Here is a 23,509-nt window from a genome sequence, read left to right as displayed (position 1 = left end):
AAGGCGTCGTCATCGTCGTCGGTAACAGCCTGCCCACACCCCATGGGAGCCCGAGAGAGGCAGTCGGCGTCACTGTGCCTGCGCCCAGACTTGTACGCTATAGTGACGTCGAATTCTTGTAGCCTCAGGCTCCACCGTGCTAGACGGCCAGACGGGTCCTTGAGGTTAGCCAGCCAGCATAGGGAGTGGCGGTCAGTGACCACGCGGAACGGGTGCCCATAAAGATAACGGCGGAACTTAGTGACAGCCCAAATGACGGCGAGGCACTCCTTCTCAGTAGTGGAGTAATTGCTCTCCGCCCTAGAGAGCATGCGGCTCGCATATGCAATGACTCGGTCAGCGCCATCCTGGTTTTGAATAAGTACCGCACCAGGCCCCTTGTTGCCAGCCTCAGTGTGAATTTCTGTCGTCGCCTCCCGGTCAAAGTGCCCCAAAACAGGTGTTCTTTGTAGCGCTTCTTTGAGTCCTTCCAAAGCCTGTTGTTGCTCACGCTTCCATTCAAACGGAACATCTTTCGTGAGGTGGGTCAGTGGGGCGGCAATGTGGGAAAAGGTCCGAATGAAACGTCGGTAGTAGGCGCAAAGGCCCAGGAACCTTCTGATCGCCTTTTTGTCTGATGGTCTCGGGAAAGTGCTCCCTGCAGCAGTCTTCTCTGGGTCAGCGCGTACTGCTTCATTGCTGACGACATGGCCAAGAAATTTGAGCTGGTAGTAAGCAAATCGGCATTTTTTGGGATTTAGTGTCAAGCCGGCGGTTTCAGAGCTTCAAGCACGGCTCTCAGCCGACGTAAGTGCTCCTTGAAAGTGCAAGCAAAAATGACGACGTCATCAAGGTAAACAAGACAGGTCTGCCATTTCAGGCCTGCGAGGACCGTGTCCTTGACGCGCTGAAATGTTGCCGGTGCTGTACATAGCCCAAACGGCATAACTTTAAATTCGTACAGGCCGTCTGGTGTAATAAATGCAGTCTTCTCCCTGTCCCGCTCATCAACCTCGATTTGCCAATAGCCACTTTTTAAGTCGATAGACGAGAAGTTACGAGCATGACGGAGCCGATCAAGCGTGTCATCAATGCGTGGAAGGGGGTATACGTCCTTCTTAGTCACTTTGTTCAATCGCCGATAATCCACACAAAACCGCAATGTTCCGTCTTTCTTTTTTACAAGCACAACCGGCGCGGCCCAGGGGCTTGTCGACCGTTGAATAACGTCGTCCTCGAGCATGTTTCGAACCTGCTCCTGGATAACTTCCCTTTCTTTTAGAGAAACGCGATAGGGTGGTTGACGGACAGGATGTGTTACGTCGTCAGTAATAATTCTGTGCTTGGCTACACTTGTCTGGCCAACACCGGTTTCTACAGCGAAACAGTTCCGAAAGTCGTCGAGCAGTTGGGATAGCTCGTGCCGCTCTGAGAGTGAAAGCTTCGGATTCATGTCTAAATCGATGGACGCATTCATGCCTGGTTTCCGGGCTGCAGATCGTGTAGTCAGTTCGGACAGCAAAGGATCGTCAATGGAGTCGGCCATTCCTTCCAGGTAAGCTACGGCCATTGCTCTCGTCAAATGCTGTGGCTCGTTCCGGAAGTTCGTAACAAGGACATTCGCGTGTCCTTGATGAAGGTGTGCTATGCCTCGAGAAATGCCGATCCCCTTTTATAGAAGAAGTTGGAGACTGCCCTCGATCAGAGCCTCTCCGCTAGTGGCCATATCTGTCTGTACAGACAAGAATACGCTGGAGCGCGGGGGCAGCTTCACGTGATCGGCTACGACACGTACCGGTGCTGCCGTCAACGAAGGGATCTCTTGAGTAGGTGCAGGTGTCCGAAGCGTAAGCCTGTTCGTTCCTAGGTCGATGACGGCGCCATATTCGGTCAAAAAGTCTATCCCAAGGATAACGTCCCTGGAGCAGTTCTCCAGTACGAGGAACTTCACCGGGCGCACTTCACTATTGATTTCGACGCGGGCGGTGCAACGTCCTATCGGCGCAACAGTATGACCTCCGGCGGTGCGCATGTCGGGACCGTCCCACTGCGTTGTTACTTTTTTCAGGTTACGACACAACTTCCCACTCAAGACGGAATAGTCTGCCCCTGTGTCCACGAGCGCCGTCACGTCGCGTCCGTCGATAATGATGTCAAGTTTATTTGACACGGCGTGCGCATTGTCGGCGTTATTGTCCTGGCGTCGCGACGTTCGTGGAGGCTCTTCGCCATTTGCGACATCGGCAACACCACCTCCAGGGGTTGCCGGGGTAAGTTTTCCCGGTGAGGGACGGGAGACTGACTCTCACGGCGAGATCGTCGAAGAGGTGAGGCGGGGCGATGAGGGGACGGCGAGCGAGCTCCTCGAACAGTAGGGGGTAGCGGCGAGGGCAGACGACGAAAGGAGTCCTCGCGCGGCGGGGACGAGCGTCGAAGGTAGTCTTCGATTTCTCGAGGCTGCTGGCCATACTTCGGGCGTGGGTCGTTGGGACGGTACCCTCGAAGCCCAAGCTCACGGTAGGGGCACCGGCAGTACACGTGATCGGCTTCACCACAGTGGAAGCAGAGTGGGCGGTTGTCGGCCGTCCTCCACAAATCCGTCTTTCGGGGTCCACGCTGCTGCTGCCTAGGTTGCTGGTAGCCTGTTTGGGCAAATCTCTCTCGTCGCGGCGTGCTCATGTCGGGCCGAGCAGTAAGCAACTGCGGTTGGCTGGTAACGGCAGCGTAGGTTGCGGCCGAGCGCTGGGGGGGTACATCAACTGGGCCACCAGGAACAAGAGCTCGTTGCACCTCCTCCTGGACAGCCTGAACGCGAGAAATAGAAGCTGGCGACTTCGAAACCGGCAGCAGCTTTTGGAGCTCTTCTCAAACAACGTCCCGGATGAGCTCCCGGATGTATCCCTCGGATGCATGGTTCGAGAAGTGGGCCGATGCAAAAGCTGAAATCGTCGGGGCATTTGTCAATCGGTGGTAGTGATCGTTCCTGGCTGTCAAAGCTTTCTCAATGTTCGTTGCCTCCGTCACAAATCCCTCGACTGTTGTTGGTGGATTGCGAACAAGGCCACCAAAGATGTCACTTCTCACGCCCCTCATCAATGCGCGTAACTTCTTTTCTTCAGTAGCTTGTGGGTCGGCGCGGGTACTCAGCCGGAGGATGTCTTCGACAAAGCTGATCAGACTTTCGTTAGGGCCCTGGATTCGGCGTTGAAGGAGGTCTTTAGCCTTTTGCTGTCGGTATTGGTTGCCGAAGGCTCGCCTCAGTCTCTCCTTGCAAACTTCCCACGAGGTTAGCGATCGTTCATTGTTTTCGTACCATATCCGGGCAGTATTTTCCAATGAGAAATAGAAGCTTTGCCGGCAATGATCTGAGGTCCATCCGTTGTGACGAGCCACCCGTTCGTACTTGTCTATCCAGTCATCGACGTCCTCAAAGGCATCGCCGTGGATTGGGGCAGGTTTTCTTGGGATAATGGGCTAGTGCACAAGGGGGAAGAAAGGTGCATCGGTTTGCTGTGCCTGTGACGTCATCCTGGAAGATACAGTGGTCCTTGGGCTGTCGGGTAGCAGTCCGAACTCCGGAGTACGGCCTTGCAGCCGCCTGCTCGTGCGAGCCTCGTTCTCCAAGAAGGCGCGCCAGCCTGGGCTTAGAATTGGACTCGCCTCGCGGGGTCGCCGAGAGCCGCTGGACATCGGGTGAACGTACCCAGCTCCTCCACCAGAATGTCACCGATAGGACGATGGACCTTGGTGGTTTAGGATTGAAGGAATTGGCTTTATTGCCACGAACTCGTTGGTTCCTAAGAACAGCGACAGCGCGCTTGCCGAGCGCCAACAACGTCGTCTTCCTCTGGCCGTCCGTCGATGATGATAGTGGGGGATTGACCATCCGCCGTGTCAATTAATAGTAATGATTGCGGCAATATTACTCCTGGTTATACGTCGTCCCACCAGTTTCCTTCTGTATAGAGGTGAAGCCGGCTCTGCAGAGGCTCGTCGCATAAAAAAGGGGCTGGGAAGGACGTTTGCGCAGTGGAAGTCTGCGAGAATTTTTGTACCATTTTTAAAGCAAAGCTTTTTACCTCTACCCCCCAAGGGTTCTTTCGCGCCCGTTGGTGTCACCAGAAAACTCCAGCGAACAATAAAATAATTAACTGGCACCGCCGGGAATCGAACCTGGAACTAATCGACTAACAAAGCGAGATCCCGTTGTCTTACTGACTTAGCTACGAGCCCACGCGAATACTAGGAAGACAGGTGGTGTACTCAACAAGCACATCTACGGGTTTACCGCCTGCGTTCTCGCTGAATGTCACGTGAAAGTGCCACGCGACCACTCACGCCCGTCTAGCGGCCCTGTGCGCACCTTGCTTATGTGCTAAGAGTTACAAAAACTAAAACAAGCTCACACCAATGCATGGCATCTCACTTCTAGTACGTCAACGTGCTACAGTTTGTGGCCTCCAGTGTTCACATCAACAATCACAGCTCCTTGTCGTCCGCCCTCACGCCAAACCAAGGAATACATTCAAATACTCCTTGATGGCCAGCCCATCATTCCAAGCCCCAGCATCAAGATCCTGGGCCTATATCTCGAGGCTAACACCAAGAGTGACGTCTCCTTGCAGCGCCTCAAAAACAGCATTAATCAATCATACACATGATAAGGCGAGTTGCCACCAAGAAGCGAGGCCTAAAGGAATCCAGTACCTTTCGATTAATTGAAGCTTTTGTCCTCTCGAGAGTCACTTACATCAACACCGTCTTCTTCACAACAAGGTAGACATACAGATGCTTATATAATGGTTAGACAGGCGGTCAAGCAGACCATTGGTCTTCTCATGAGTGCGTCCACACAGAGGCTGCTTAGCACGGGGCTCCACAACACGGTGGAAGAGCTGATAGAAGGCCATCTTTCTAACCAGAAGATCCTTCTCATAACTGCGATGGGTAACCGCATGCTTCACCAGATTGGCTGGGCAGCCCAGAATGTCACTCCGCTTGATGTACTCCCACACTCTTGGCGACTAAAACTAAAGATACTCCCTTGCTTACAAATATGAACCACTCACATGACGAGGGTCACCGAAAAGCACGGGCTCGAGCGCTAAACACCACCCTCGGTGGGGATCATGCAGTTATCTACACAGACGCCTCCAATCATCGAGGGCAGTAATACGCCATCATCGTGACCACCTCCGGAAGCAACATTCTTGCGTGTACCTCACTTAGGACCCAAGAAATGACGGCAGCAGAAGAGGCAGCCATCACCTTGGCTCTCGCTCAACCAAGGGTTCGGAGGGTAGACATCGACTCCCAGCAAGCCTACTGGAATTACCAGTATGGTTGGGTGTCCTGACCTGCACTGCACGTGCTAAAAAACCACTCCCCAAAAGGTTCCATTCTGCTCATCTGGACACCCCCTCACGCTTTAATAGAGGGCAACAAATACGCCTACCCAACAAGCCTGCCCTTTTACCTCCCGTGCTATGGAGCTGCAAGAGGACAGTCACCCGCTTGTCACGTTCGGGGAGATAACCCAGGATTATCGCCTTCTGAGACAGCCCGTACCTTCGCTTTACCCTGACCTATCCAGAGAACAACAAACGTCCCTACGGCTCATACAATCCGGGCTCCTTCCCACAGCCTACGGGTCTTCACTTAATGTATCCGTATCGCTACGACGCTGAATGTAAATTTTGGTCAGAAGTAGGAACAATCTGCACCATAATCGGGGTGTGCGACTAACCCTGACCACCCTCCTCTCTTTCCGTCAACTACCCAACAAGAGCAATGCGAGATGCTGCTGTCCAGGCCCTCTTTACCTACCCAGTTTCAGCGGGTGGACAGAACACAGGCCGCGCACACTGCATATGGGCCCCATAGAAGACGGAATCACTCCCCAGGGCTGCACTCTGGGCCGTTCAGAAATCTGAACAGAAGTATTTTTTCGTCCTCCTCCTTTTCTGCCGCAAATCTCGTCGCCTCCGCCCGCGGCGCACAGACAGAGAAGACAGATTGTCTGACACCGGGTTGGAGCCTACTTTAATTTTATAAAAAAAGTTTCCACTCTTGTGCTACACCAATACAACTTACCCAAACACCGTTCATGCTTCGTGCATTGATTTAACCTGAACTAGAATATCTCTTTGAAGCAATGAATGGTGTGGTTAAGTGCATTTCACTTCTCTCTGGTTTTTCTATTTGTAGAGCGATGTGAGTGAATTTAGGTGACGTCGCATGGGTAATCGTTATGGCTTCCGTTTACAGCTTTGCTTTCCAACCACATTCACGGGGTGGATTGGCGCGATTTTTTTGTAGATTATTAGTGGTGTAAAAATGCAGGCCGAATTTTCTTTTTCTTGGCGTCAAAGGCAGCTCCATGTCGAAGTGGCGTAGGTTCGTGGTCGGCCCGATGCCCTGCTTCATCTACTTACATGCTAAGCATAAGAGTTCAAAGCAACCATGAGAGCAAAATAAACCTCTATCTTATTTTATTTGTATGTAATAGCCTTTGGTTACTCACTCTTCGCTATTCCGGTGCCACAGGTTATTGTATTAACCAAAAACAAAAATAGGCATTTAAACCTTCACGTTTGACCATACCCAACGTCAGCGGTGACGTAGAGTGGGAAAACAGATTTATTATGCATATAATTTGATCTAGCCTTATGGTTTAAAGTGGCTTTTAAGGTCGACATCATTGCCATTGGAACAAAGGCATCTTTTGAATGAACCAAACCTGTATTTTTTGGTCACAATGTTTTTGAACTACAAACTAAAATTTCTTTCGCAATTAAGTAGTTATAATTAATCTTTCCGGACTTGGTTCGTGAAACGGCTCCGCCTTCAGAACTGGTTCAAGAACCTTTTTGGTGTGTAATGTTTCCGAACCGGAAATGAACCGGAACGAAATTATTTCTCTCGAACCCGAACCGTCGCCGAACCGGTGTTTTTTCGGTTCTACACAGTAATTTTTTTTTTTAGTTTTTGTCTCTTGGTCAATACGTTGTTTCGCTGGAAAGAATCACAGCGAGTTGTACGTCGGCATGGGCGTTTGCGTGTTAAGTAACTGTTCGCGCAAATAAACGCTGCTATAACTTTTTGGGGCGAAGTGTGATGTATTCCAGCATTGGAAGGTCAGAAAACCAGACCGGTTGGCCTACGTAACATTACTAGCAGCGAAAGAAAATGCCGCGAAACAATACTGCGCCATTATCGTCCTCCTGCTATATAGGCCCGCAAACACTTAACGTCTTGATCACTCGTTAACTTCAGCGCACTGCAGTTGAGATTAACATTGGTTGAATCTTCCCACTGCTTAGTAATCTGGAGTACGGTGCCATGGGCCAATATACGTGCGCGGCTTTTTCCTCTTTCAGAAAGTATCTGTTTGGGAGATAAGAAGTGGTGTAAATCGCTACACGGATGTTTTCGAGTGGCGTTTGCGAACTGAACCCTAAAGCAAGTTTACATTATTATTGATTATGGCGGCAAAGGTGCCGCGCACGTGAGTAATTAGTTTTTGTTGAGGAATGGATTGAAAGGAACTTAGGGCGTAGCTGCAGACAGCAAAACAAGAGCGTGAACGACTTGAGCGCAGTCTTGTAAAAATACATTTTCGCAAAGAGTATACTAATTTCCACGAAATGCAGGGCATACTACTGATGGTGCGGCAGCCCAACTTCGAGCGCGTTTTTGCGTTTTTTTCTGCGGTCCTAGAACAACCAAGCAACCTGTGCAGAGTAAAACTTCAGAGCCAATTGTGAACATGTGGGACTTTTTACATAGCCTTACTTGCAGTTTTGAACGCTAGTTTAGTTTGTGGCGGGTGATATTAGCCAGTGTTCATCTTCACTTCAAGTTACCTTTCTGTACCAAGCACGTTAATGCTTGTCATTGTGATGTAAGGACCAAACGCAATTCAGAAATCAAATATGCAGAGGGGGTGAGTCGCAGTTGTTTTTATTTGCTAAGAAAGTTTTAAGTGTCTGGGTTAATTACAGCCGCCGTAGAAAGTAATTGAACGTTTTGAAAGCGTTTCACTACATTTTTATGGAGTGTTCGATAAGCCACGAAATTTAAATTTCCATGGTATGGTGGCCATTTTATGCGTGGGAAAAGTACGGCAACAATTTAAATGCGGGTGTACCACAGCCTGCGGCGAGAAGAAGAAAAACGTTACGTCTCTTTTAAAAGCCGGTCACGCTCCACTCCAGAAGTAGCAATACGGATACAGAATAATTCCGTACCATGTGTCGCTATGCTTAAAGTCTTAGCTTTGATCATGCAGCGCCACACAGCCAGTATGAGATATATCTCTGAATTCACCTCACATGTCAACCAAACTATTGGCCTCATGCGTCACATAACAGCCCGAAACGAGGGAATGGCGGAATTCGAGCGTCTCCGGCTGGTTCAAGCATTCGTGCTCAGTCGCCTGACATTCGCCCTCCCGTACCTTAACCCAACGAAAACGGGGCTATATAAATTCAACTATCTCATAAGAAAAAAAACAAAATGGCGCTTTTAATCCCGAAAAGGACTTCCACTGCCAAACTGGAACTCCTAGGCATTTACAGCACGGCTGAAGAGCATATGGAAGCCGATTCTGTCAGGCAACGTTCTCGCCTTTCTGCTCCATATACTGGCAGATACATCCTAGAATCACTCCGGCTGCATGCACGGATTGTTACTGACCCCAGAGTATACATTCCTCCTGACTTGCACAATTTCCTGGTCGTGCGGGCGATTCCCCGTAACATGCACACGGAGCACAATAATAAACACCGTGAACATCGCGGGCGCGTTCAAGCCCGAAAGTACCCCATGAGAGAGACCACCGCCTGTGTGGATGCCGCTAGTTATAGCTGTCACAACGCCAACGCAGTCACCGCTGTTTAAGCAACCCCTTACCGCTCACTGACTATCCGAACGCGCTCCCCTGCCAGTGCGGAAGAGGCGGCTATTGCGATAGCTCTCAATCATCGGCCTACCCCAACGAATATTATCTCTGATTCGAAAACGGCCATTCGAAATTTTGCCAGGGGGATTTTTTCCCCGGAGGCTCTCAAAATCTTCCTTCAATATCCAACCATATCCCACGCGGAGCTTATTTGGACTGCTGCCCATGCGGGGCTGGAAGGAAACGAAGCGGCTAACCTTGCATATTGAGGGCTAACCGACCGAGCCGGGCCAGGACGCACCCCTTCCCATGTAGACCAATCAACCTTCGACAGCCTTTTGACTTACCACGAAATAACTTGTCATTACCGCCTCTATCGCCGGCGCTACCCTCCAACCCATTGGTCACTCTCTATCATGGAGCAACGATGCTGGTGCCTTCTCCAAACCAATACCCTCCCTTGTCGCGCCAGGCTTCCCGCAAATTATCCATCCATATTTCCCCCTCCCCAATGCCCCGACTGTGGAGTCTATGAAACAGTCTCTCATATCACTTGGCAATTTCCTCACAAATCATTCCCTCTCATCTCTTCTGCGGAACACTCGGAGGCGGCGTTGGGTGGCTATCTGGGATCCGCGGGTCCAGCAAAGACTCGCTGAACGAAAAGCCCAGGTCACCGGCGCCTTCCAAGCGCTGGTCACCCCTCGTCGTTGACTCAACGTATCCAGAATAAAGTTTGTTCCCCCTATCTATGGGCCCGTGGAGTAATTATTGGCGAGTTTCACGTTGCATTGTGAGAGAGTGGGGCGAATATGTAAGGCGTAGTAAGAATGAAAACAAGAGCGCGCAATGTCCAGACAACACAAAAAAACGAAACGGAAGCCACACAAGAAAACAAAATAAACACACCGCAAGCCTTTCTTTCTTTCTTCCTTTGTTCCTTCCCCACACAGGCCAAGTTTCAGCACGTTTATGTTGGAATCAAAGATGTGTGGCACAATTGTTCAATTTCATATTTTCAAAATTCTGTGTAATTTTGTAATCTATATTTTGTAAGGGCGATGTTGAGCACGATGTCACGGGTTCGATTGCTGGCCGCGGCGGCCGCTTTTCTGATGGAGACGAAATCAAAAACGCCATTGTGTACGAGATATAGGCTCACCTTAAAGATCACCCGGCGGTCAAAATTAATCCGGAGCCCTCCACTACGGCGCCCCTCATCGCCTTTGATGTGTCAGCGCGTTAAACACTACAATCAATCAATCAATCAATCAATCAATCAATCAATCAATCAATCAATCAATCAATCAATCAATCAATCAATCAATCAATCAATCAATCAATCAATCAATCAATCAATCAATCAATCAATCCGTAAATCAATAAATAAACCAAGAACGATGTTGAAAGGGATTCGGCGCCAAGATTCTGTTTTGTAGGTTTGTGGGGTACCCATAGTGCGCTTTTGCTAACAAGATAGGAAGCGGGTAGTTAAGATAGCGTATTTTGCCAAGCGTCACGCCCAGCTTCGAGCAAGAATTTTCAGCGTGCAATTAATGCAAAGAGATAACAAAAGGTCGCCCATATTTCGCTAAGTCTGATAAGGCCATTGAAAAAATGAAACTCCAGCAACGCATTTGTGCATATAGGTAAAGCCGTCTTTATGCAGATTAGTTTAATTTTCGCCTTTGGTAAGCGCGCTTTTCTACATTTCGTTTTGCACTGTGAAGCATGACCGTCTACGGCGGAATGTGGTTACAGCACCGCTTTACCTTCCAATCAACCCACGCTGCCTACTTGCTGGGTCACCGCCTCTTTAATGAGCTCGTTGCATGGCATGTGAGGAATAAACCATGAAGCCTCTTGTGTTCAACATTACGGTCACCGCACATTAGGGCTGCACAAGGGTAACAAGATGTTCACTGAATGCAGCTGTTGGGGAAGTTGGTGCATTGTGATTGAAGATTAGAGCGCGACTTGGACAACGACACAAAAAAGAACGACGACGGGACAAGCACTTGTCCCGTCGTTCTTTTTTTGTCATGGCCCAAGTCACGCTGCATTTATCAATGAAGATATTCCTCCAGGTCGATCGGCAAGTGGCGATGACAGCAGCCGTCATAAGTACAGACCAGAACTTTAGGCACAAAAACTCGACGTTTTAGGCGCCTGTAATAAGAACTGAAATGAGTCATTCAGGCATATATTGGCGTGAAACGCTACCTTAGGCCTGTATAGGATTAATTCGCATTTACTTTAACAGCGTGTTTTAGGGCAAATGCTTGACTTTGCAAGAAAATAGCGGACAAACCATGCACTGTTGGAATTTTATTTTTTTCTCCCAGAGATTATAGGCCACAGAAGGGTCGTTCTTCCTACATATTTACGTAAAATTAAGGGTTATTCGGCACTCTAACAAAGTTGTGATACCACCATAAACCAATTACTCTCAAGTTTTACGGCTTGAAGTTGCACTTCATGTCAGTCGATACTTGTGCCAGAACAGAACGCCCAGCGCCTGCAGACGTTTGCGGAGCGTGCTTGTACTTCGAAAATCTTAGGGGTGTAATTCCATTTTGGAGTGTCTGAACGTTTGGCGCTCAGGACCTTTATTACTTTTTTTAGCAAAGGAAGTCAAAGAAGTTTACGTGAGAGACAGATTTCAGTTTTAAAATGGTGCTATAAGCAACCGCTCCTGGCTGAGATGGCGGCGGCGAACTTCTCCTGGACATAAAATTGAGCTCAGCATTCTGAGTCACACTGTGGCGCATAAGCTCTTAGCTGCTGAATAATTGCTGTTAAGAATGTAAAATAAGCACAAGAATGTGCCCAGTTACGTTAAGTGTAGCGCCCTGGAGAATAGTTCTGGCTGCGGCGTTTTTGTTGACTGCAAAACTGTTGATAACACGGAAGTGTTTGTCGTAGCAGTTTTTCGTTCTTACCCGAGTTCCCATAAGGCGTAGGAACGGGCTCTGCTAGAAAGGCACAATCGGTAACTGATCCTTGAAGGAACGTACACGCGTTGAAATAGGCTACCTGGAATGCAGCTATTTATTTGTTGACAGACAGGAACGGCGCCCTGAGCTCTTCACAGCACCGCGGAATCCCATTGGTTGTACAGTGGATTATAGTAATTTGGAATAAATTACTGATTCATCCTGTCTGGAAGTGCATGACCCGCGAGGCTGCCGAGGATACCCTCATTCAGCGGTATGCACTACATACAGATTAAAGTATACAATCAGCGAATCTGTAAAGGTATTTTGCAAACGCAGGCCAGCTGACGGCGGTCACAACCAGATTATTCGAAAAGTACCGAGGTGCTCATTCTAGAACCTCTGTTCCTCACTCATTATATGTGCTACTCGTACTCAATCTTGCCGAAAGGCGGTATACCTGTGACTGACGACTTGCTGTGCACGTATTCGTGACGTCACCATGAAACTTTCGTGTGTGAGCTGTTCAATTAATTATGTACCGGGACGCGTCTTTGACCTAGAGCTGCACATGCGCCGTGTAGTCACGTCAATTTTTTTTCTTTGCTTGTATTTATTGCGTTATCAATGAACAAGGCATGCCGGCAAAAGTTTTAGCGGTTTATGCCCGGACACAGCCCAACAGAAGGACATAGAACAAAAGAGCTGGCGCGGGCAGCGGTGACTTGAATCCCAACCGGCACCGAGGTCGCTTGCGGCGTCCCTGCGTACAGGCCTTTGGTTGCCTGGTAGGACAACGTTGCGTCAAGTTCTCGGAGGCTTCTTCACGGTTTCAGACCCTCAGCGCGTTTGGCACGCGCCGCGAGTTGTACTTCCAAAGAGCGGGCGACGAACTGCGAGTTGCAGGTTTCTGAAGGGAGATAACTCCTAGCAGAACACAGGCCCAAAAACATACAAAGATATATGTAACATAAAAAGGCATTTTTATACGCTAAAAAAGCCTATAAAAGCTGAAACCTCAAGATAGGCTCTAAAGGCAAAGTAAATATTTGCTTACCATGTTTCTTCTACCTTAGTTAATTCTTGTATGATAAACAGATTTGATACGGGCTGAATGAAAAAAGGGCCTACCTTTGCGGTCCCTAGTCATTAGGACAGAACCTATTCAACTGTTTCCGCTTGATTGCGGCGTTAACTACGCTGCTCCAGTAAACACATTCCCAATAAACGAGATAGGCAAATCATGAGCGCTCCGGTGAACAGGTCGCGGTAAATTCAGAACTTCCACTTCGGCTTCGATGTCAAATTACCCACCCCATTTATTCCCACAACTCAAGGTAATCGGCCTGTGACGAGGAGAGCAGCCGCCGTTGTCTTACACAGGATTGCCACACTCTCATCGGCAGTGTCGTCCGCATACTTACCCATAAGAGCTTTTACACTTCGACGAGACGAGATACTTGCACATTTTCCCAACAGAAGAAAAAAAAAGTTAAGTGCCTCCGTAAGTTTTTAATTGCGCGGCAAATAGGCAATAATGGAGAATAATAAAATATATACACAAAAATTACTCAAACAATCCCATATGAAAAAAGAGATGCAGGAGGAGCGTGACCTCCGTGGAAATGAAAACGGCCAAATTTGAAACACAATAACCGCAACACGAAAACAACAACAATTCTGCCAAAATCAAAACACAGTGGCCCAAGTTAAAACGCAAAATCATCGATCGATCTAAAAAAACCATTTCATTTTACTGAGGTTTATCCGAGCAAAAATGTTTGCTTTAATTCACTGTACGTCATTCTTCTGCAAAGAACCTGCATAAGACCGCTTCCGCTTGGCCGTTGCGCTGCTTTTGTGAGGTTACGGAATTATCTAAATACACGTTGCCATAGTGACTGTTCCTATTCCCGACCTTCAAAATGAGCGAACAGCGCATTAGTTACACGATTGTTAAAATGCTTCCTTGAAGGATTCGCATTATCAGTAAATGTTGGAATCGCACGGTACAGCCATCGAGGCACATATTCTTTGTATTGATTGTTTGGGAACGGAAACAGCCACAGCGGGTTCCGATGATGAAAGACAACCGATTGTGGTGGTGATCGGACAGTATTGTGGCAAAGAGCAGTGACAAGCCTGCACCGTTCATGTCACCAGGCGAAGAGGAGCTGACAAACGCCTGCAAATAAAGTCTTCCAGGCCGTGCAGACCAAGATATAGTTACACGTATTTTCAAAGGTCACAAGCAATGGCAATGTGCCAAATCTCTCCGAACCGTTTTGCATGCCGATTCTAAAGACTTGGTGGAAAACATGGCCATAAACGCCTTGGCCAAGTTTGTTCGAGCAGGTATTTGCATAGCCTTTCTGACATGCAAAAATCTTGGGTCAGCAAAGCCATACAAATCGAGCATTTTAGTCGTGCTCATCTCCGTCAGATACCGTCTTAATGCACCTTTTTTGTAGGACCGCATGACGCATTTGGGTGCACCCCCTTAAATTCTCGCTAAGAATTTTCTAGAATGACGCACGGCTACTAACTACGAAACCTGGTTGACACGAGCAAGGGAAATGTCTAAGCGTGGTTAGTCTGCTGCGGAAAAGAAATTCAGTATGTAAGTGTGCTTACGGTGGTAATTGACCACTGTATAAGCAGCATGTGATGTTTTCCAATGTTTTAGGAATGCGACGAGAGTGGTTGTTATGAGGTGCCCGATTGTGCTAGCTCAGTGGCTAAGCGTTGTGCTGCGTAACCTACTGGCGTCTTCGTGAATCTGGCTGCGGCAGAGGTTTTTCTAGTTAGGCGGAAACAGATAACGCCAGTGCGTAGAACTTTGGCGCATGGGAATCATACCCAAGCGGACTTAGTTGGCCCATACCACTCCAGTGTGGGACGTCTCAAAACAAAGTTTTAACATCGGCGTTTTGTATCATCAAAATTTGAGCGTTCTTGTGAAAGGAACTCCAAGACTAAACGCCCATGTTTGCATCTATGAAGAGATAACGGTTCGATAATGTGTGCGTAACATTATCGATGTTTCTCCTTCCGTTAGAGCCCCTGTTCACATGAATTATCACAGCAATTACGCCATGTTCAATTGGAATTTATCTCCAAGGACATTCCCATACAACTTAACCCTCACTAACAATGCTAGTTTATACTGCCTGTGCACAGGTCGCGTGCCTTATAGGCGAGATTATAAGCACCAACACGTCAAGGATTTTTTACAAGCATACGTTCGACACTCTTTCATTTCTAAGGACTCATTTGTATCACATTGTTCTCTTGACGCTTTCGTGATTAGTACTCAGCGGATGGATTGATCGGCTAGGCGCCCTACCAGGCCAACAAACAACGACAACCTCACTCCTAAAAAAGCCAACGCAAACTTCCTTTTAACGAATAAATTGTCGTCGGCTTGTAATGTCTGCTGCCTCAACTGGGTTAAGTGTGCTGCATTAAGAAGAACAAAATCTAAACAAATAATTTAACATTTCCCTCAACCCTAAAGTTCCAAGCTATTAAGCATTTAGCCAAGCTATTAAGCACTACGCCATAGTACCCACCAAAATGGGCATCTGAAGGAGGGAACGAATAGCTTTATTGTATGAGGGGGCAGGAATGCCCTGGTGGGGAAGGAGAGGGGCATGGAGGGAGAACGTGATCCAAAAGATATCACAGTACAAGGTTCAATCACTTGGATTGGTGAAGATCACTCTGAAATTTAGGGTTCTGTGAAGATATATTCCGTAGATGTCTTGAAGATGCACGTTTTCAATAATGTTTGTGACAGGAGTCAGCCTAGGTTATCACACCAGATAGTAGAGACCACTGGTTAGTGAAAAGTCAATTGTTTTGTCTGGCGTTGGAAGTCTGCTAGAACGCATTGCAAATGCTCTCCTTTATCTGCAGGTGAGGAACCGAGTTTCACTAGTGGCCATCCAACAGCTGTTAAATAGGCCCAGCCTCATATCAAATGATATAGACTAGGAATGCAAGTATAGTCACAATACGAGCAGTGTTTCTTGTGCGAGCTGGCTCCGTAGGTCTATTTGTGTGCTAAATGAGGGGTTAGTGCTGTGTTAGCATGAATATTATTAGCTACAACCTCCTCCGACCGTGTTAGTTTCTCGTATGGTAAACGTACACCCACTGGGCTATTATATTGGAGCCATTTGCGTCTTTATGCATTGAATCTGCATAAGAATGGCAAAACAGCCAACAGGGATTGTGGCCCCTAAAATAGAGGGGCGGTGCACGAAAGCCCACGATTTCAAAAGCCCTGTCTCATTTGCCCTACGCCGGAAGCCCCGGGGCTTCTGCCCCGTTTTCGAAAGCCCGTACTCATAAGCCCCGGACACATTTTCCCCGTCTCTTCTGCCCCATCTCATTTTCCCCGTGCAAATTGCCCCGTGCAAATTGCCCCGCGCCGAAGGACCCGCTTTTTAAGCGCCGTACTCATAATCTAAGCGTCTGGTATTCTACGTTTGTTAAGTTTAATTTTATTATTTTAATATCTTCCTTAATATGTATTATTACATATTTTATAAATATTTTAATTAATAATAGGCTCTAATATTTTAATTTCGTCAGACGATATGACGTTAACCTTCGAGATTTGTGTGCCTTTCAAATTTTATTTTCGTTCAACTTTTTAAAATTTTAAAGGAAAGCATTGTATGAATAGGTATGCTGACGTACCTGCCGCTCGGAATGTGGGAATCGGCCGTGTGACCCATACGGCAGCTTCCGTCATCAGTGGCTACTCTCCTTGAGTTAAGGCAAAATCAAAAGTTGAACGGTCATGTCGCTGGCAAACTGGAAGTTGTGAACTAGCCGTGAGCTTCTCACGACCACTCACATCATTCCCCATCTCTTTTGGTTGTTATGCGTCAACTTTAGGTGGGTAGATTGACGTCGCAGTCAAATGGGAACTGGGGAATCTGTTTTGTGCTTATGGTGGCTGCTGTCATCGCCTCTACCTGGTCCATCTGAGTGAAGTCGTTGTTCCGTTTATATGCAGAATTAATGGGTGGTAACCTTGATTCTTAGCATGAGAGCCTTGTTTCTCTTTTCCTGACGTGCCTTCCTGCAAACTCGAGAGAGCGGCGGTGGCGGTGCACAGAAGGATAAAGTCGGGCTGCAACCAAACGGAGTTTGTAAATGGTCATGCTTCGCTGCTGAACAAAGAATGTCGGAAAGCCAGCTTACAAGGAACAAAGTCGGCACCACATCTGAACAGAAATACATTGCTGGGAAGCCATTTTTAGGAGGAATGTATTCCGTTGTATCAAACTACTGACCCCCTTAGACCTGTTCTTATTTTAAAGACGATAGTCTTTCTTAGGCCACTTGAACCAAGAAATTTTGGTCTGTCTGTCTGTGACTCTAATCCGCCAGCCGGCGAAAGTGAAACAAAGTCTGCGCAATAGTCTTATATACTCAAAGCGAAATATAAACGTCTAAGTCCGGTTTATATGTTTATACCTGTCAAGATTTCTGTACAAGAACAAGACATTACGCAAATATAAGGCAGAAAATAATACACAAGTGGTGTTTACAGTGTTTTTTTATAAAAACATTATAGACCCTTGATTTTTGCCAAATGGAATACTACATCTACTGCAGAAAAAAAAGATCACAGTGTCGCCTGATGTCGCCCGCGCCCCTATAGCTTCTGGCGGAATTTTAAGAATTCAAGCGGCAACAGTTTCGAAAGGTTCCACTAGATAGGTTCCACATTCTGCTCTGAACGCTCGTGGACTAGGGCAACCAGGTTCTACACACGTTGAAATAGGGCAGCTCGATTCACGCGCGCCTCCGCCGTCATGCTGCGTTGGCATTGAGGCACCCGGCCTAGAGCAGTGGAGAGCCGTAAATTTAAACTGACATGAGACAACATTTAGCGAACCTACGGTGGAGGGCGACGCAAAAGGGACAACACAAGGGGTGAGCGGGAAAGCGAACGGAGGCATTTACTTGGAAAATGTCGACAACCACTATCGTCTTCTGTCGATATTTCCGGAGAAAGGAGCAGTTACGCGGCCAATGTTTTAGTAGCAGAGCTGCTTAAGCTTTGACTTCCGCCGTTAAGCGTTAGCCGAAAAAATGGGAAGAAAACAGCCTGCACGCGAGTGAGCGCCCCGTGAGGAGCGGACTGCGTCGGCCAGACTTCCATGTGTGCTTGCGCGATAAGAGGGGCTCAGGAAAAAAAAATACAAAGAAAAAAATACTGACCACACATATGCCCACGCCTCCAAAGGAGAACCCGCCATCCGCCAGCTCCACCTTCGAGCACACTCTGTCCAGCGTGTTTGCCGTCATTTCTCCCCTGCTGTTCTCCTTGCCATTTCACGCGCGGTCCCGCTTGAAGTAGAGAGCGGAGACGCCGAGCTCGCGAAGCCAGTTGCCCCGGGTTCTAGCGCGTGCTAACGCGTGAACATGGTAGGAGATATGAAAGGCTGTGGACAAATCTATCCTGGTGAGCTAGTCAATCAGCACCAAGTTCGTAAATCCGTGAGAAATGGAACAACTGCGTCTCCGACGAAGGAAGACGGGCCTCCACCACTACTGATTCTCCAGCTTTGAACCACTTGTGGAAGCTGCGCCAATATTTTTAAAGCTAATCCTTGTACCTCTACTAGCCAACGGTTCTTTCGTGGCGTACGGGACAACAAACTCCCAACGCGGCGGAGGCGGCGATGAGGGGCGGGGAGGGGGGAGGGGGGGAGGGTCGTTCACTCACGGAGCACATTGGAGATGGCGCGGCGAATGTACCCAGCGTTCCCCGCGCGCAAGTGTCTGCTATACGGTGGCGGCGTCGACGGTACGGGTGTGTCGTCTGCTTTAGCGACGGTTGTTTTTTAGTCTGTTTTGGCGCCGCTTCGTGTTCATTGCGCGCTGCCTTCACATGGCTTATTTAACTTTTTGACAGCACCTCCACGGTAACCTGCACCTGACGGAATTAAGTGGCCGTACAGCAAACGTACGTTACGGATTGGTTTGGAGGCCGGGAAAACAAAATGTACAAACCACATAGACACCGGGCCGCAAGAGAAACGCTACCTTTTGAGCACTGCTTGCCAGGAATGGGACTCCGTTTTCTAAATTGGGGAATACCATTTCGGTTGTGTTTTAAGAGGTATTACAAAAGGCGACAGTAGCGACTGGTTCTGATATATACCGATCATAAAAGTTCCCTAAGCATTCTCGCCATTCTTAAACTTACTCAACTAGTTCAACTCAATATAAATGGGAATCCTTGAGCCCTCATGCCGAATTGTTTTGGTGTCTGCGATTGTGTCGCGTGGTGGTGTAGGCCTAAGATAACACGTTAGAATGGCTAGGTTCCTCTGTCTCACCCTTCGAAAGACCTCCTCGCCATTTTCATTTTTCCGACTCACGTGGGCGAGGGAGGAGGGGGGGTGCTACAGCGGCACCGCCCGCCGCTCTAGCATGGCTGTGGCCAGCGCTGCTGCTGCGTTGGGGATACCGCCCCAACGAATTAGAGGTAACGGCTTGCAGAATGTCTGGTTTCACTCTTTCTTGAGCCACGTAAGTGAATTAGACGTCGCATGAGTATTTGCCATGGGTGCCGCTTAAAGCTTTGCTTTCCAACCAACTTCACAGCGTGGATTGGAGCCAATTTTTATTTCTGCAGATGCATGGCATAGTGAAAAGTTGGTCTGTTTTTACGATGTTTTTATTAGCGTTTTCACGATTCTTTTAAGGGTTTTTATTCGTGTCTTCGTTTTTTTTTAGCTAGTGTATTTTTTTCTATTTTTTCTATTTTTCTGGGTTTCAAAATTATGTGCAGCGAATTATCAGCATTCTATTTATTTTTTTATTTCAAAAAAACCCTAAAGGCCCTCTGGGGAGGGCATTACATAGGGTAGGGGGGTTACAAAGTGTCACATAAACTAGAACAAGAACAAAAATAAACACAAGAACTAAAAAATGGTACAAATCATTAACATTGCTAGAGTGAAAACAAATACAAAAATTAGGTAGAATAATAAGAACAGCTATTGGTACAGGAACTAGAACAAACTACACCGATTATAACCACATGGTATATTACAACATGTCATCTGACAAGGCAAGAACTGAATGAAATGACGCATGAAATGATACATATCATACATTGATATTTTTGCTCAAAGCATTAGTAAATTTCGTGGTATTAGGTTCAGTAACAATGTTTGATGGTAGATTATTCCAGTCTATTGTGGTACGAGGAGCAAATGATTCGGCAAAAGCAACGGTATGACATGTGATGCGTTTGATTTTGCATGAGTGATCTCGACGCGGAAAAATGGCGGCGGGTTCACACATAAATTCATTATGAAGGCATGCATGGTAGTACAGTTTATGAAATAAAGTTAAGCGAGATATGTTGCGACGATGCGATAAGGTTACAAGTTCAGCACGATTTTTTAATTCGGTTACGCTGGTATAGGGTGAGTAATCAGAAAAGATGAAGCGGACAGCACGGTTTTGTAAAGCTTCTAAGTCATTTATTAGATATGCCTGATGAGGGTCCCAAATGGCTGACGCGTATTCTAGTTTAGGGCGTATTAGTGTAATATATGCTAACTTTCGTAAACGCGCGGGTGCATGTCTGAGGTTACGTTTAAGGAAACCAAGCGAACGGTTAGCAGACGCGAGGATATGGTTAATGTGATTATTCCATGTCAAGTTACTGGTTAGATGTACACCAAGGTATTTATAGCTGGAAGTTCTGTCCACAAGGCTGTCGTTTAATATGTAGGATGCTGAATTTTGGGAGGCGTTATTAGTAAAGGACACTAGTTTTGTTTTAGCAAGGTTTAGAGGCATTAGCCAGGTTGAGCACCACGTGTTTATAGCATTAAGGTCAGATTGTAGAATATCGTGGTCATGGTTAGATTGAATTTTACGGTATAATACGCAGTCATCCGCAAATAACCTTATGTTAGATTTAACGCAGTCTGGTAGATCATTAATATAAACTAGAAAAAGCAAGGGCCCGAGTACACTTCCCTGAGGAACACCAGATGTTACGGGGACTAGAGAGTAGTTGTGATTGTTAACTGATGTAAATTGCATCCTGTTAGAAAGAAAGTCTTTTATCCATGTTATAACAGCAGAGTCGATGTTCAGTAGCCTAAGCTTGTGAAAAAGTCGATGGTGAGGAACACGATCAAATGCTTTTGAAAAGTCTAGGAAAATTGCGTCGACTATAATTCCAGCGTCTACGGATGAATGTATTTCGTGAATGAAGCCAGCTAGTTGGGTGTCACATGAATAGCCTTTACGGAAACCGTGCTGATGCCGAAAAATAAGGTTATGTTTTTCGAGGTAGTTAATGATCTGGGAGTGAATAATATGCTCCATGAGTTTGCATATGATACTGGTTAGTGAAATAGGGCGATAGTTTAGGGGTGTGGTACGATCACCAGATTTGAAAAACGGAACAACCTTCGCCACCTTCCAGTCATGGGGTATAACGCCGGTGGTTAGAGACTGTTGGAATAGAGCGGATAATATTGGGAATATGCTTTGTGCTATATTTTTTAGAATAGTTTTATTTAAACCAGTGTTGTCAGTCGAAGAAGAAGTCTTGAGATTAGTCAGAAGAGAAAATATGCCAGCATCGGTTATGGTTATTTCAGGCATAAATGCATTAGTGCTACTGCGTATGGTTGCCTGTGGGAGGGAAGATTCGACTGTAAATACCAAGGAAAATGTTTTGTTCAGTAGTTCCGAACAGTCACTGCCAGTTATTATTACGCCGTTCTGATCAGTAAAGACGATGTCTGGATTATGCTTGGGATTGATGACACGCCAGAAACGCCGAGGATTATTTGTTAGCATGGATGATAAATCACGTTGAAAAAACTAAGCGCGTGGTTTTGAGCAATTTTTGATATTCTCTATCACATTCCTTATACCGTTGCCAGGAAACAGCTAATTTACTTTTGTCAGCTTGTCTGAATAATCTTTTCTTCTTGTTGTTTCGCGCTATCATAACGATTTATTACATTACTTCCGCCAGTTCTCAAATTTTATGGAGTTACACAGTACCGTGCAGGGAGGAGGGGGGGAGGCAAGTGGAGTTCTCGCAAAGAATCGTGCCCGCTAAACCAGGCGGTATGCCAGGTAACGCTTATATTTTGTATTTCTTCCGTATTTTGATAGCCAAGTTTTCTGATTGCTTGCGGAAGAAATCACACGAGAGAGAACAAATAATTATTACAATTTTTTGAGCAATCCCGTTTGAAGTACATCTAGTCGCATTAAGTACACAATTTTTCTTTGGGGTATTTTATTTGCACAGCTTGATGTTTGTACGACACATATGAAGAAAACGTGTGATTACAACACTCATTTTAAACGTGGCCTTGTTTTTCATATTATCTTGTCTGCACGTGTTTTTTTTTTTTTTGTGTCACAAGGGCTTGATAAGCAAGTGTAATAGTTTTAAATACCTTCACTAGAGCACTTCAAACCTTAGCAGCAGCTGATCTTGCTTAACGTACCCATCACGTTCAATATCAATTGTGTTAACCTTGGTGTTAGGAAAAAACACGGCTGGATTGCTGACTTCTATTGGTCTGCGATAATACCTCATCTTAGACTCGTGCGTACTTGGCTTCCCGTGGAGCAGCCGTTCTTGTCGTGTCTCAGGGTGAATGATGCTGAGCTTCAGTTCCTTCCTAAACGGCCATTCACAAAATTCGTCCTCTATGCCCTCGTGCAGTTGAATCTCCAAAGCAATGAAAACGCTTTCACCCTCCTTTATGAATTGAAATCCCCAAGACATTAGGTAGCGACGTAGGTATACTCTGTCGGTCTGACTATAAGAGTATCCATCTTTCGCTGCCTTTTCTTTGATTGCCGCATATCCCGTCATAACCCGCTGATCCGTCGTCGACTCCCTTCGAACCATTGCCAATTGTGAGTTGAAGGTGGTCCTCAGATATTCAATTTTTTCATCGCAAAGGGCTTTTAGATCCGCTGCTTTGCGATCTAAGGCAGCCCCAAACTGTTCTGTTAGTGCTTCCTTCAAATGGATATTGCTGCTGCAAACTTGAACGAGTTTGTCGCTCATAGAGGCACAGTTCAAGGACAGCTGGGCAATCTTTGCATCTAGGTCGCCTACTTTTTGTTGTATCGTTTCGTCGTTTGCTATCAGGGCTTTCATCTTAGCTTCGTTCTGAACCAACTGATGTAGAGTTTGAACCACGGCTGGTGATGATTGCTGTTGTAGTGTTTCGTTCAAGTGATTAATGTTGTGGCAAATTTCAGCAAGTTTGTCACTCTGCAAGCCACTCTCCAGGGACAGTTGCGCAAGCTTAGCGTCCATTTCGCCTACTCGCTGCTCTACGCGTCTTTCAAACGCCAACAAATATGGGATTTCATTGCCATCTGTTCCCTGTTGTGGTTCAGGCGCCACACGCAATGCTAGCGCTGCACATCGGGATTTCAGGTGTGCGCACACGTCGCGGCACAGCACCACCGCCGAGCACATGGGGCAGTGGGTCACGTGGTGCTCGCAATCGGCGCCAACATGGTCGGCGATCTGTGAAGCTGGAAGCACGACACCGCAGCCGTTGACCTCGTTCCAACAGTGTGCCTGCGTGAAGGAGAGAGAAGGCAGCACTGAGATAACAAACAACGTTGCGGGATTGATTTATAGATGATA

At 47.0% G+C, this 23,509-nt stretch overlaps 1 long non-coding RNA gene across 2 annotated transcripts in view; it reads right to left on the bottom strand.

Annotated features, from left to right (window-relative positions):
- Nucleotides 1–23,509, bottom strand: part of LOC144137983 (uncharacterized) — a 151,062-nt gene that overhangs the window by 108,400 nt on the left and 19,153 nt on the right. Inside the window, exon 2 of one of the 2 annotated variants that reach the window (XR_013315791.1) lies at nucleotides 21,881–23,440. The exons of the other annotated variant lie outside the window; for it this stretch is intronic. This is a non-coding gene — a long non-coding RNA (uncharacterized LOC144137983). Of the gene's footprint in view, nucleotides 1–21,880; nucleotides 23,441–23,509 lie in introns of those variants that run through there. 2 annotated transcript variants of the gene reach the window in all.

The sequence above is a fragment of the Haemaphysalis longicornis genome, unplaced genomic scaffold (genome assembly GCF_048455015.1).
Source record: "Haemaphysalis longicornis isolate Haplotype H1 unplaced genomic scaffold, Haemaphysalis longicornis Haplotype H1 scaffold_5, whole genome shotgun sequence".
Taxonomy (NCBI): Eukaryota; Metazoa; Arthropoda; class Arachnida; order Ixodida; family Ixodidae; genus Haemaphysalis; species Haemaphysalis longicornis.
Note: the sequence above shows the minus strand (reverse complement) of the source record. Positions and strands in the feature narration are given on the sequence as shown.